The 15,849-nt window shown below is 45.4% G+C and overlaps 1 long non-coding RNA gene across 2 annotated transcripts in view; it reads left to right on the top strand.

Annotated features, from left to right (window-relative positions):
• Window positions 1-15,849, top strand: part of LOC137383921 (uncharacterized) — a 155,603-nt gene that overhangs the window by 82,939 nt on the left and 56,815 nt on the right. The window contains exons 1-3 of one of the 2 annotated variants that reach the window (XR_010977489.1): window positions 12,600-12,698; window positions 14,466-14,596; window positions 15,187-15,245. This is a non-coding gene — a long non-coding RNA (uncharacterized lncRNA). Of the gene's footprint in view, window positions 1-12,599; window positions 12,699-14,465; window positions 14,597-15,186; window positions 15,246-15,849 lie in introns of those variants that run through there. The other variant, XR_010977490.1, reaches the window with a different exon arrangement.

Raw genomic sequence — 15,849 nt, 5'->3', positions numbered from 1 at the left:
AACGGGCAGCTGGGTTACTCCAACAACGACACCTTGCATTTATAAAGCACTTTTAATGGAGCAAAACATCCCAAAGCACTTCACAAAAGCAATACCAAACAAAACTTGATGCCAAGCCATGTAAGGAGATATAAAGGCAGGTGACCAAAAGCTTGGTCAAAGGGGTCGGTTTTAAAGAGCGTCTGATTGGAGGAAAGAGAGGTGGAAAGGTTTAGGGAGGAAATTCCAGAGCCGCTGAAAGCACAGTCGCCAATGGTGGAGTGATTAAAATAGGGGATGCGCAAGAGGCCAAGATTGGAGGAGCGCAGAGACCTCAGAGGCTTGTAAGGCTGGCCTCTTGCACTTTCCCTGTTTTATCACTCCGCCATTGGTGACTATGCTTTCAACTGGAAGAGCGTAGAGATCTCAAAAGATTGTAAAGCTGGAGGAGGTTATAGAGGTGAGGAGGGGCAAGGCCACAGCGGGATTTCAAAACAAGGATGCTAATTTTAAATTTGTGGCAATATGCTCAACTTCTTACCTGCTAACATGGTGGGGAATTCAGGCCTGTCTCTGCGGATGAAAAGGTTCCAAGCTGACATTTTCAAAGAAGAGCAAGGATGCTCTCCTTGGCCTGGCAAATATTTATTCCTCAGCCAACATAACTAAAGCAGATGATCTGGTCATCACCATATTGATGTTTGTGGGAGCTTGCTGTGCGCAAATTGGCTGCTGCATTTCCAACATTACAATAGTGACTACATTTCAAAAGTATTTCATTGGTTGCAAAGAGCTTTGGGGTGTCCTGAGGTTCTGAGAGACTCTCTATAAATGCAAGGTTTTCTCTTTTTAATTGTGCTTCTGATTACACATGAACAACGTTCTTGGGAATCCACTAGTTTAGGAAATAAAGAGAACCAAAAATCACAAACAATTGCTTTGAGAATGAGTGCCACTGATATATTGTGAGGATCTGGTGATGTTCTTTGTCCATCAGGGTAGCAGCACAGATTGTTCTCCTGCTGCATTCCTGCATCATTAAAATTTATTTTCACCAATTATTGAACAGTGCTAAATTCTGACCATTCTTTAAATATTTAATCACAACTATTTAGCATCAAGAAGAAGAAGATGAATGGTTTCCTTGCCCCGCCCAGAGAATAGATTCATGCCCGTGGACATCTGTTGCCTTCCCCTGTTTCCAGTGAGCTGGGAACCAGCTAAGTGCCTAAGCCCGATGCGAAGCACCTGCTTGTACTGGTGTGCCAGAATGTTGTGCTCACATGAGACTGGAGCCTCGCAGAGATGTCTGCTGTTTTAACCAAAGCAATCAATAAAGCACAGATAAAGCCCAAGGAAGGTCACCTTGAGATGGTATCTCTGCGAGTGTGCATTTGAGGTTAAGGATCACTACGTGCATCATCTGACTGCTGTTCTGTACGTAAACACTTCTTCAGGTCAGTCAGGATCAAGGAACACCAGATCGTACAATGCAGAAAAGGCATTTTTAAAAACCATCAGGGCTTTTTATATTCTGACTACCGAGTGTGTAGTTCTATGTAAATCAAGCTGTCTGTGTACGTGCAAGCAATGATGTCTGCTTTTCAGCTCACCCTGCAGGCATATGGATTTCAAATGACCTAAACTATTGAGTGGTTATTTAGTGAACAGCAAGAAAAGGACCATTGACAAAGGAAAGCATTTTAGCTCCTTCCAGTTAAATGGTTGGCGGAAGGACTTACAGATTCAATAATAAAAATTACCTAATTCTGACATGATAGCAAACCAATGTCTATAGGAACTGCCACTGAGCAGTCAGCAGAACAGGATGGTTTCTATCACAAGGCATCAGACTGCCATCTCCTCTGAATTTTATACAAATAACTTTAATAATCAGCTTCAAATTTTCAGGATTGGAATGCATCAACTGATCTTGTATGTGGCTCCACATTAAGTCCATCCTTATATCTTATGGTGGCCAATTATCTGATAATATGATCCAAAGCACATTAATTGTGTCAACGCTACCAGTGAGTTTCTAGATTTTCGTTTTAATTAAAAACTGGGCAAAAAAAAGTTACCGAATGCTTAGCCTATTGTGCTACTGAGTCATACAGACTAAGTTCAGTGTCAAAATTAGCTCCTCAGTGGGAGTTTTGTCAGGGGCTCTTGGGCTAGAGAGAAGGTGGAAAACATTGTCAGGGTTCCTGCTCCTGATCATTATAAAGTGCTCCCTGCTGGAAAGTGGGTGTGTGTGTGGATGTCAGGTGTATGCTGGCAGCATTTGAATCTTTGACATTTAAGTACTTTTCTCCATCTCTTCTGAAGGATTCAAGCTGGAGAATAGGAGCACAGGGAGCAATCGCCCTTATGTGTGAGTCTCTCGGGGGACAACTGCAGCCAAACTCAAACTCTGTCCTGTGTCAACAACAGAAACACATTGTGTTACAATCTGTCCTGACTCTGGTGATATTATTTATTGCTTTCATGTACTTTAAATATTCAAGTAGCTTTACATCTGCTCAGAATGCTCCCAGTTCCTTGCTAAGGCAGCAGCATCCATTATGCTTTGGTGTGATGCTTTCATCCCTTGTGAGGTCTGCTGCTAAAAATTTGGACCCATTGTCTAATAAGCAGCCTTTAGTGTGTAAACATAAGCTTTAACTGTAATCTTAATGCAATTTTGAGTTTAGCACTATGTATGTTGGAAAGCAAGTATAACAAAAATAAATCTTGATGGCAATGTAGCTTCGTAAGAAAAGAAAGGTGCTGTTCCTTAGGCCCTTTCTCGAGGAACCAGGTGCGAGAAATTTTTTTACTGAATGTTTTATTGCACAATATTCCTTATTGCTGGTGTCAAAATGTATAAAGCTCTTGTGTTCATTGGCGGAATAACACTAATATGTAATTACTTCTAGTGATTTCCAGTTATTTGTAGATTCGTAATGTGCCAACAGAAAGCTTTAAAGCAGAGAGTCTTCTATTGTTCGTGCAATGGTCTGTCCCAGTAAAAACATTTTCCAATAGCTCAGCTTGTGCCAGGAGAGGTGACCTGCCCCAGTAAGAGCCCATCAAACCTCACGTGATGCCCAGTTATATCTTTAGGAAAATGTCAAGTGATGAATTTCCCTCAGTAATCAGGATGGAGGGAGAGCACGTCCACAACAGCTGGGAGAATGGGATAGCCATCTGCGTCATTTCAAAGAGCTGCTGCAGCATTCAAACTGGATTTAATCGTAATCTATCTCTTCCCTGACCTCCAGCTATGACCAGCAAGAACTCTGCATCAATAAAGCTGACATGAAGCTGCTCTTCGATTCCCTATATTCTGACTGACAATTGATTAGAGCATTACAGTTAAAGATAGATTTTCCTGTTTTTCTTCATGATCTCAGTTGAACTCTAAACTTCGCAAATCTGACCTTTTACAACTATTCCATTAAGCTGCTTTGCTGAAAGAATTGCAGGCCTAGGAATTTGGTTGCACATGAAAACTGGCATACAGGCAGAGAGGACACAAGGGGTACAGGGCTTGAGGGTGCAAGGGGGGGGGGGAGAGGGTGCGGGGAAGTGGGTGCGGGGGGGAGGGTGCAAGGGGGCGCAAGGTGAGAGGGGCTTGGGGGGGGGGGGGGTGGTGAAGGGAATGGTGTTCAGGGGGCGAGATCCGCAATGCATGTGTCTGTTCACCTGGACACGGGGGGTTGTGAAATTTGTGCCAGCAGCTCATTATAACAAGTCAGGTATAAAGTCAGTGCTACCTGCACTATTTATTGTCCATGCACCTGTTTAAAGGGGATAGGAAATCAGACTTCACAGATGCTTCTTACAGGGAGCCACCACCAATCAAAGGGAATGTGCACTTTGGCTGCAGACAGCGGGGAAACTTCAGGTAAACTTTGCAATTTGCCAAATGGCTGCAAGACATCCAGACAGGCCACCCAGGTTCTCTAATACCACATTGGAGTCTCAGGTTCAGGCTGCAGACAGGAGGAAGGGAATCCTGTTCAGTCCATGGAAGGGACAGAAAGCCCTCAAGGCAACACTTCTTCCACCAGTGGGAAGAAGTCTCTGAGAACAACAATTGTAGGAGCTTAGCTCCAAGGCTGCAATGCCAGAGAAAGTTCAATGGCCAAACCAGAAATGTCAAGGTAAAGATATTGCTGCTCACATCAATTACTCTCTCCTCATATCTGCACCACCTCCAGCGTCACTACTCACAACACTTCCCTCCCCCTCTTCCCTTCACTCTCCTATAATCACTATGGCAGCTGTGGCTCAGTTGGTAGTGGTCTTGCCTCTGAGTCGTAAGATTCCGGGTTCAAAAATCAATGCTGATACTCCAGTGCAGTACTGAGGGTGTGCTACACTGTTGGAGGTGCCATTGTTTTGGTGAGACATTAAACTGAGGCTCCATCTGCCTACTCTGGTAGGTGTAATCAAACCCAAGGCACTATTTGGAAGAAGAGCAGGGGAATTATCCCTGGCGTCTTGGCCAATATTTATCCCTCAATCAACATCACAAAAACAGATTATCTGATCATTATTACATAGCTGTTTGTGGGAGCTTACAGTGTGCAAAATTGGCTGCCATGTTTCCTACATTACAACAGTGAACACACTTCAAAAGTGCTTCATTGGTTGTAAAGTGTTTTGAGACATCTGGTGATAGTGAAAGGCGATGTCTAGGTGCAAGTATTTTTTTCCTTTCTTTACCACACCTCCTTCTTCATCTGCTTGTACACTCTGCAATTCCTACTCTCACCAATGTTGCAACCCTCACTTGCCCACTCCGCACACCTAGCGTATATTAAGATTATTCATCCTTGATAGAGGCATTTGGAAAACAGCTCACAAGGCTTCCACTAAGACATTCTATTCTTCCTTCAAGAGAAGGGCGCTCAGAACATGGGCAAGAGACAGAGACCAGAGAAGTGCGAGCCCTCCTATATACCCTCTCCCTCTGGAGGAGGACATGCTACCCATCACTGGCAAGGGGTGCAGTCACCTGGGGAGGGATCAGGGCCGTGACGAGTGGTGTCGCTGGAGGAGATGTCGCACAGTTTCTTCACACCTTATTCCCTGTTTTTGTTCTTATTTCCATCTCACCCTGCATGCTCTGCATGACAAACTGAAGCTGCTTTCTGCAGCCACTCATCTCTCTCCACTCTCCCTTCACACTAAAAGCAAAACTATGCCCCTTTCGTTCATTTCAGCTGCTGAAAATGTCAAGGCCCCTGTGCCAAATTAGCAGTTGGTATCTAAGAGCGCTGGCAGTTAGGGGCATTGGTGGTCAATGCTGTGCATGCTCTTCCTCCTTCTTTGTGTTACTCGTCCCCCTCCACTTCTTGAAGCCCAGGTGCTGGTATATCTAACTGGATATTATATGCAGAGTTTATACATAATATAAACAGTATATATTAACACCTGTTGCTTGTCTTATTCCAGGTCATTACTAATTTTGAAAGGTAAGTTATGCTCATGTTCTCAGATTTTCAACAGGATGTCACTGAGGTAATACAACAAGCGATCTGAAAATAACAATGCCTATTTCTTTCACAGGCCATATAACCCCATTCATGGATCCCCAGGAAAACCCAAGGGGAGGCTATCTGAAATACCTGATGCAAGGTCACAGACGTTAACTCTGTTTCTCTCTCCACAAATGCTGTCTGACCTGCTGCATTTTTCTGTTTACATATCTAAAATATCTGCTTGGCTCCAAGAGATAGACATGTAACAAAGCATTAAATCTACCCAGTTACACCTCCACTTTTTCCAAAGCTCCCTGTTTATTTCCACAGTTCGTATTTTACTGGTCCCAGCAGCACAGAAATCATTGTGTTCTGCAGAGGATTTGGTCAACTCTGGTTAAATTTATATCACGATGACTTTCATTCCCAATCCTAACCAAATATTTATCCAGTGCTTTTTAAACAGTGTTAACTGCCTTGCTGGCAGTATGTCCAATATATCTACTACTGTGTGGGAAAGAAACTCCTCTAATTTCTTGTTTTGATAAAGGCTGGTTAATCTTTTAGTATATTCAAAAATATTTGTTTTGAAATTTAAAATGCTGAATCAGAACTAAATGGGTAATACTACTTTTTCAGAAATCCACAGCGTGGTTCGACATATTCCCTGCTCCAATTTATTCTCTGCTGTGTTTAAACCTATATTGTTTGGGCTTGTAACATTTAAAAGGGAGGTGATGTCTCACTGAAGAATTTCTGGAATGATTCATGTCCTGTAGCAATCTACTTTGAAAACTCCAACCTTATTATGATGCTACTGTCTTCAGACAAGCTATAAGACACTTGTATTATATTTTACATGACTACACATAGACAGGATAACTGTGTTTTAAATATAGCCAGATCGAATCAGTCTTTCCTGACAATATTTCAAAATAGCAACCAAAGCCTAGATTTTTGCAAGGAATAGGGCAGCTATTATTAGCTATGATATTGGGGGAGGGGGGTGGCACGATTTTCACTAAATCTCTTCAGATGCTGAAGAGATAAAGGCTGGAATTTTATGTTGGACGGGAAGCTGCACCCACCAGCCAAAGAGTCAGGGGCAAGTCCACCTCCACTGGGCCTGGGAGTCACTACGATTTTACGTAGCCCGGCCCTTAATTCACCTCGGGCAGGATTTCCGCCCCTCTGAGGCAGGAAGTACCATCTCTAAGAGCTGCCGGCCAATCAGCGGGCTGGCAACTGTCAGTCCCAGCAGTGGCACCGGGAGCCATGGCCACTGCTGTGACTGCAGCCAGGGAAAAGAGCAAAAGGGACACCGGCCCCAGAAAAAAGGTAAGTTTGTGAGGCTTCGCCAGGGACAATCGGCTGGGCTCCAGCAAGGCGGTGGGGTGGGGGGGTGGGGAGAGGGGTCGGCTTGGGGGCCGGGGGGGTGCGGAATGTATTTCAGCATGAGCACAGGATGCCCGATCAAGAGGGCCCCCCAGCCCACAAGGAGGCCGCCAGGTTTTACTGGACAGCTTCCTGGGGGACAAGAACCACCTGCCAGCCACTGGTAAAATACCAGCAGCAGTGGGAAGCGACTCTTAAGCGACAGTTAATTGGCCACTTAAGGGCCTTAATTGGCCTGGGGCGAGTGGGTCATTTCTCACTGCCGCTGCCCCTCATAAAATTGCAGTGGGGGCGGGAAGGCAACGGGAATGGCACCCCCTCCCCCACAACACCCCCCCCCCCCACCACCCCCACCCCCACCCCCGGTCTCCCACTCAATTTTACGACATCCCCCACCTCCAGCCCACTCCTGCGTAAAATTCCAGCCAAATGGGCAGCCAAGGTGTGGTCTTAAGGCGAATCGCTGGTTTAGCCATGCTTAGTGCAACATGCCATCTTGGTAAAGGAGTTGAAACCAATTCCAGGGCCGGTAGCCTGGAGGCTTGTTAAACATCTGATTACTGGTTAAAATACCTGCTAGTGCGCATTAAAAAGGCTGCACGGCATTTTAGCGGCTAGCACTTCAATTGACATCTTCTCCGAACAGTGACTAGCTGTTTGGGAATAAACACAGCGTTGTTGCCAAGTGGAAGCATGACTTAAAGGTGTACTTACCACTTAAAGGGATACACACCATTTCATGGGTATTGTTGCTGGAACTGCGAAGAGGACCTCTGAAACACACCAGTAGACTTTCTGGAACACTTTTGCCATCAAGATTCAAGCAACATTTATTCTGGAAATTCTCCAAGGACTTCATCTAAAAAGAGTAAGTGCTGTCCTCATCCACATTATAGGAGTCACCAGGAGAAAGGGAGTGCTTGTCATCAGTATCATATGAGGGGTCCCTCTTGGTCTGGAGGAGGAATGAGAGGAGGACAGGAGACCAGGCAGAGCAGCACCAGCTGCTGCAGGAGAGTGGGACAGGAGGGCAAGGCGGGCGAGGTGGAGTCCTTTCCCCCTGTGGGTACAAGACATCCCTCCCACTCTGGACCTCCTCCGCCAGGGCCTGCACTTGCTGCATCCTAGAAACTGTGCACTCTCTTCCTTGGTCACTGAGGCATCCTGAAACATGCCACTGTGTGCCAGCCAGAGCACTCCATACCTTCAGTGGATGTGGTTGCGAGGACACGACATATATTGCTCCACAGGAATTGTGTCTAATCATCATCCAGGCAAATTCGAGGCGGCCAACATCACCAGCTTGTACACACTACTGAGTCAGCGGCGCTTGAGATGGCTTGGCCATGTGAGCCGCATGGAAGATGGCAGGATCCCCAAAGTCACATTGTACAGCGAGCTCGCCACTGGTATCAGACCCACCGGCCGTCCATGTCTCCGCTTTAAAGACGTCTGCAAACGCGACATGAAATCCTGTGACATTGATCACAAGTCGTGGGAGTCAGTTGCCAGCGTTCGCCAGAGCTGGCGGGCAGCCATAAAGACGGGGCTAAAATGTGGCGAGTTGAAGAGACTTAGTAGTTGGCAGGAAAAAAGACAGAGGCGCAAGGGGAGAGCCAACTGTGCAACAGTCCCGACAAACAAATTTCTCTGCAGCATCTGTGGAAGAGCCTGTCACTCTAGAATTGGCCTTTATAGCCACTCCAGCCGCTGCTTCACAAACCACTGACCACCTCCAGGCGCGTATCCATTGTCTCTCGAGATAAGGAGGCGCAAAGAAGAAGAAGAAGATAATCAGCAATTAACACCAAAATTGTATGCTCACTCAGGACTTTTCGAACTGACTGTCTTATTAGCCCTGCACCTGTTTAGTGCCTGTGTTCACTCTTTGGCCAGAGAACCCTCCAGAAGCTTTGGGCTGAATTTTCTCGCGGGCCTCAGGAACCCGATGTTGGGACCATATGTGGGTCCCGAGCTTGCACTTGTCGTAAAGACACAACTTTACATAAGGCAGAGTCCTAATTGGCCGCCTCCGCATTCACCATCCAATTAAAGACGGCGGGCGGGCTCCCGAGGTGTGAAGTCCAATGAGAGGGCCGCACAGCACTGGACAACCAGCAGCCCGGAGGCACTCTGGGAAGGCTGCTGAAAATTTAAAATGAGAGAAGGCCCACAGTTGCTACGGCCATTGGTGTGGAGGGGAAACCCTCCACAGGATTGGTTTTGGCTGTGGTGTACGGCTCATTCATTGGGCCAGTGAGAGGAGGCTTCGATGACCCCTCTTGGCCACCTCCAATTTTTTACCGGCCTCTGGACTCAGCGGGCGGGCTGGTCCGACACCAGGAAATTGCTGTCAGTGCCTGAAAATAGCCCCTAAGTGGGGCCTTAATTCGCCTAATTGGCTGCCTGTCTCCATAAAGTAGGATGCTAATTCCCTTGGCAGCCCACCCCTGGGAAACCCGCCCAGGTGGGACAGTGTAGGGGAGCCACCTCAATGGGGTTTTCCACTTATTTCCCATACCGCCTCGCCTCCTATACCTGTCTCCACAGGGCCTGGAAAATTCTGGCCTTTGTCTTGGCTAATTAAGTGGTATTTATGCATTGATGGGTCCTGTATTTAGAAAAGATATGTAAATAGCTGCTTGTCAGTCACACTATGGATCGTTTCTTTGATACTAGTTGATTGACAGCTCTGACCACCAGTGTTCTTGGTAGGGGGGGAACACCCATTTTTAACTTAATTCAGAATGGACCATCTGGACCCCACAGGGCAACATAAGAATCACGTCATAAAAGTAAAATATTGCGGATGCTGGAAATCTGAAACGAAAACAGAAAATGCTGGAAATACTCAGCAGGTCAGGCAGCATCTGTGGAGAGAGTAACAGAGTCAATGGCCACGATTTTACGAGGAGGCGCTGGCCCCTCCCACCAGCTGGAAAGCATATTTTGCAATTAATTGCCTGAGGTCGTGGCTTCCACCCCTCTGAGGCAGAATGTCCCGCGTCCAAGAGATGCCGGCCAATCAGAGGGCCAGCAGCTCTTCAGTCCCAGCAGCATCACTGGGAGTGGCGGCCACTGCTGGGACTACAGCAGACTCCAGACCTAGCCAGCAATGGAGGCCGGAGAGCAAGGTAAGTGGGATTGGGTCTCCCCATGGCCAATCAGCCAGGTCCCAGCGAGGGGGTGGAGGGGTCGGGGGGTTGGTGTTCCAGCAGGGGCAACACTTGCTGCTGGGGAGGTTGGTCCCTCCTTGGGGCACAGGGTGCCTGATCAGGAGGGTCCCCCCGCTACCCAGCCTGCAGGGAAGCTGCCAGGTATAACTGGGCAGCCTCCCCAGGTGGCGAAGTGCCCATCCACCGTTGGTAAAATACCAGAGGTGGTGGGAAGAGGCCCTTAAGTTGCCATTAATTGGCCACTTAAGGGTCTCAATTGGCCTAAGGGCGGCATGCTGCTTGCCACGTCTCCTGCCACTGCTAAAATACCAGTGGAGGCGAGTAGGCAATAGGAATGGCTCTGACACGAGGACAGGCAGCAGCCAAACATTGCTCCTAGCTTCTGGCAGTATCACATCGTATCAGCGTCCCCTATCCCACTGCCATGTGGACATTTTTCAGGGAACAGTTCCCATTCGCAGCTCCTCAGATGCTGAAGCAGTCCTGGAAAACAATCAGGCTTGGGCTGGTAAGTAGCAAATCGCATTTGCGCCGTACAAGTGCCAAGAAAGAGAGAATCTAACCATCTCCCCATGACATTCAATGGCATTACCATCACTGAGTCCTCCACTATCAACATCCTGGGGTTATCATTGACCAGAAACTGAACTGAAGTCGCCATATAAATACTGTGGCTATAAGAACAGGTCAGAGGCTGTGAATTCAGCAGTGATTAACTCACCTCCTGACTCCCCAAAGCCTGTCCACCATCCAGAAGGCACAAATCAGGAGTGTGATGGAATACTCTCCACTTGCCTGAATGGGAGCAGCTCCAACAACACTCAAGAAGCTCGATACCATCCAAAATAAAGCAGCCCATTTGATTGGCACCCCATCTACCACCTTAAACATTCACTCCCTCCACCACCGATGCATACTAGCAGCAGTGTGCACAATCTACAAGATGCACTGCAGCACCTTCCAAACCCGCGACCTCTACTACCTAGAAGGACAAGGGCAGCAGATGCATAGGAACACCACCACCTGCAAGTTCTCCTCCAAGTCACGCACCATCCTGACTTGGAAATATATCACCATTCGTTCACTGTCGCTGGGTCAAAATCCTGGAACTCACACTGATGGATTGCAGAGGTTCAAGAAGGCAGCTCACCATCATCTTCTCAAGGGCAATTAGGGGGTAACAATTGCTGGTCTTTCTTGCCAGCGACGCCCACATCCCATGAAACGAATAAAAACATGGCACTCCCACGCCATCTCAAGCTGATTTTATGACCACACCCCCCACCCCCCCCCACCCCCTCCCCACCTCTAGTCCTCTCCCACGGGGATGTAAAATTTCGGCCAACCTTTTAGGTCGATGACCTTTCATCAGAACTAAGGGAATCAAGGGATGGGGGGATAGGGCGGCCAGGTAGAGTTGATGTGGAAGTTCAGCCTTGATCATTTTGACTGACCACACAGGCTTGCGAGGCCGTATGAACCACTCCTGCTCCTCTTTCTCATGTTCTTATGCAACATGGCTCTACACAGAAACATGTTCTGCTATTAAAAAACACCCTATTCTGAGTTCTTTTCAACCAAACTTCAATTTTGATAAAGCATTCTTCATTTATTGTTCACAAGAAAGGAACAAATCCATATTCCTGAAAGAGGAGGAATAATCATATTTTATAGCAGTAAACAGTATTCCTGTAAAACCAGATTTGTAAGGTAATTATAGCAAGTCTATGGCCTTTGAAATCAGCATATAATATGTGCTGGTTAAGAGATATGATGGCATTCTGTGGAGAATATATGGAATTCAGTGCTGCAATGGTCTTTACCAGCCTTGTACAACCAATATAAATGGAGATTTTCCTGGAACAGTTCCTCAAAAGCCTACCTAAGCAACATACCATAATACTAAAATATTAAAGTGACCTGATAAATCTCTGTGATAAGACAACACTGCTCTACAGTATAAACAAAATACTGCAGATGCTGGAAATCTGAACTAAAAACAGAAAGTGCTGGAAATACTCAGCAGGTCAGGCAGCAACTGTGGAGCGAGAAGCAGAGTTAACGTTTCAGGTCAGTGACCCTTCATCAGTTCTGATGAAACATTAACTCTGTTTCTCTCTCCACAGATGCTGCCTGACCTGCTGAGTCTTTCCAGCACTTTCTGTTTTTACTACAGCTCTACAGTGACAACTGCAGGAACACAGATAAAGAAATTACACAGTCTCACCTCCACATGCACACTTTTGACAATTGATGGCTTTACAAAGGAGCAGAAAAAACTTGACATAATTTTTCCACAGCATGAGACCCATTGTACATCCATAAAGTGCGCACTCAACCTCGCATGGCCTCTATCACAATACACAAACACATTACAGAATCTCATAAACTACCACAGCGACTACAATTCAAAAATACTTCACTTGCCTTGAAAAACTTTGGGACTTCCTGAGGTCATGAAAAGCACCATATAAATGAAAGTTCTTTCTAACAAACCCAGAAATACCTTTCATTTTTGTTCATTAAATTTACCCACAAAAATGTTTTTGTTTCCAGAATAATTACCTCAGGAACTTCACCAAAACTAAGGCTTTGCCAAAAAGAATCGTCTCATATAATATCGATGCAACTCATTTAACCTATTTTCGGAAGGGCCACATTACTCAGTTATCTTCACGTAAGTAGATATTGTACATGTCAGAACCCAGCCATCTCCTGTGTACTTGCCTTAATAATTACTAATTTAATTTAGCAAATGCAGGAACTAGAAACTGCTTAATGTAATAGCAATTCCTAGCGAGAGCACTTATTTTTTTCACACAAAGGCCAGTGGAAATCTGGAATTTGCTCCCTCAAAAGGCTCTGGATGCTGGAACAATTAAAATTTTCAAGACTGAGATCGATAAATTTTTATTAGGCGAGGGTATCAAGGGACATGGAACAAAAGTGGGTAAATGTAGATGAGATACAGATCAGCCATGATCGTATCGAATGGCGGGACAGGCTGGAGGGACTGTTCCTATGCTCCTCAATATGTGGTTATTCTATTCAAGAAAGAAAAAATCCTTCAGAAACTAGTCTCCCAGAGATTAAAACAACTATTGCAACGATATGTGAACTTCACTGCGGTAACTATTATTTTGTGGTGGTTTATTTGACCACTCACCATTTCCCCTGCATGAGTCTGTAGGACCACATTCTTTCGCGGGCTGTCAAAGTGAGCCATCGATTGCTCTCAAGCCTCCGCTAACTGATCTCTGTTGTCAGACACTAGGAGGAATGCCAATATCCCTCCTGTGTGGGGAGCAACTAACATTCCCTCCTCACATTTCATTCATCCATCTATTACGGCATGCAAACGATTTCCAGAATGAAGGACTCGTGAATTGGTGATGCAGTAATGCATTGGTTTGTGTTAAAAATGTTAGGAAACGCGATTAAAAAATATATATTTTGTACTCATCAAAGAGAGAGATATTAGTGTTCGACAATGGAAGGCTTGACATTTTAGGCACTCAGTTTTCCCACAAGAACTCCCAGGGTACCCTGTGGCCTCTCAGAGCGAGATTGCCAACCAGGGCTGAATCAGGGGCAGCTTTCTGCTGCAGGTTCATACCTACTGTGTTGAGACTGCCTATCTCATATCTCACATAGCACCTTTGAAGCCAACAAGCAAAATGAACATCAGTCTTGGCTGGATTTGAACTCCAGTCCCAAGAGATTTGAAATCCACTCTAAGACCCCGTTCCTCCTGAATATTTGTTCTTTGTTATTTTATTATGATCACACTACATGTTAATTTTTCAGTCCAAAAGATTTAACGGCATAGCTCAATGTAAGTTTATTTTATCGTTAGAATGTCCTATTAGTTTTCTGTATTCTGTTATAACCTCATTCTGTTCTGTAATTTCCCCGATTGTAAGTCTACATAAAAAATATATTGGAGCCTTCATGATGTTGAAAGAAATTAAAAACAATTCTTCATCCAGAATCCTTCATATGACCTGGTATATTTATATACGTTCAGTGACCGCAAAGGACCCACCCAGTTGAACACCACCACCTGCAAGTTCCTCTCCAAGTCACACACCATCCTGACTTGGAACTATATCGCCGTTCCTTTACTGTCGCTGGGTCAAAATCCTGGAACTCCCTTCCTAACAGCACTGTGGGTGTACCTACCCCACATGGACTGCAGCGGGTTCAAGAAGGCAGCTCACCACCACCTTCTCAAGGGCAAATAGGGATGGGCAATAAATGCTGGCCTGGCCAGCGACGCCCACATCCCATGAATGAATAAAAAAAAAGTAGAATTGCAGTTACAATGTCAATGCTTATTTATTTTTTAAATGAAAACACAGACATTCACGCGAGAATCTTCATAGGGTCTGTCAAGTGGAAACTATTACAAAGTATTTTCTTTATCATTGTGCACTTCCAGCAGACTCGAACGTGGACAACATGAAATAATTTTCTTGCTTAACGTGTGACAAAATGCAATGCACAGTCCAGTGTGACTCCAGGCAGTAGCTCATATTCCTGTTCTATTAGATCTCTTGCAGTGTTTCATACAAGGTATGTGTACTTTTAGGGTATTTTGTAGGAAGTGTAAATATTTACATAAAATTATTTTTTCAGCTCTGCTCTTCTTGGCAACAGTTAGGTCTAGTTGTATGTTTGTACTCATAGTAGTAATTGGGGGAGTGCAGAGGAAGGTTGTTTTACCACTGGGATAAAAGTGACAGCCATTTCATTAAAGTTATAGTAACTGTGGGAGAACTGATTAGGCTGACGTGAAGTAAAGGTGTCGAGTTATATAACATAGATTGACACCCACACGATTTACTTATTAACTTCAGCTCTTGTCTAATTCCTGGCATTGTGAATGGCAGAAAATCAGTGCCATTTTTTGCAGAAAATTAATTGAAGTCGCACTCCAGTGATGTGAGCACATAATGCAGGCTGACACTCCTTCAGTGCATCACTGAGGTGGTGCCAGCTTTTGGATGAGATGTTAAACTGAGCCCTGTCCACCCTCTCAGGTGGATGTGAGAGATCCCAGGGCACTATTTTGAAGAAGGGTAAAGGGACTATTCACGGTGTCTAGGCCAATATTTATCTGTCAACCAATATCACTAAAACTGATTATCTGGTCATTATTACAGAACAGTTTGTGGGATCTTGCTGTGTGGAAATTGAGTGCCATGTTTCCTACATTACAACAGTGAGTACATTTCAAAAGTAATGAATTGGCTCTGAAGAAATTTAGCATGTCCTGAGGTCATGAAAGGTGCTATATAAATGCAATTCTTTCTTTAATATCTGGCCTGTTCTACACATTGTGCTAATGGCCCAAGCCACACATGGACCCCCAAAATTCATGGTATTTGTGGTTGTTTCAGGGCACTACTGGGGAAAATGGGGTGGGACCCATTTACACTGGGTCTGAACCCCATTCCAAAAGAGCTGGAACCTTTTGGCAGGGGTGACCAGTTCTTTCATTTACTCCCTTGAAATCTGACATCAGAAAATGATGCCACCTGTTAGCATTCCCACCAGTCCCACCTCCAGTGCTCTCATTGTACTGCACATCGAAATGCATTAGGCATACAGTGTGTTACAGGGGTAGAAGTGGGGCTCTATAAAGTGACAATGGCAAGTTTCCTTAGAGCAGTCAGTTGCAAAGGGACTGGCTGCAGTTTGAAAAGGAGTTTACCAGAAAAGGGGCCAATATTTTGTGCAACTCAGCCATCTTGAGTCCAAAGACGTGTGATAGCACAGTGGTTGTTACTAGACTAATAATCCAAAAGCATGAGTTCAAATCCTAC

This window comes from Heterodontus francisci, chromosome 25, assembly GCF_036365525.1.
Source record: "Heterodontus francisci isolate sHetFra1 chromosome 25, sHetFra1.hap1, whole genome shotgun sequence".
Taxonomy (NCBI): Eukaryota; Metazoa; Chordata; class Chondrichthyes; order Heterodontiformes; family Heterodontidae; genus Heterodontus; species Heterodontus francisci.
Note: the sequence above shows the minus strand (reverse complement) of the source record. Positions and strands in the feature narration are given on the sequence as shown.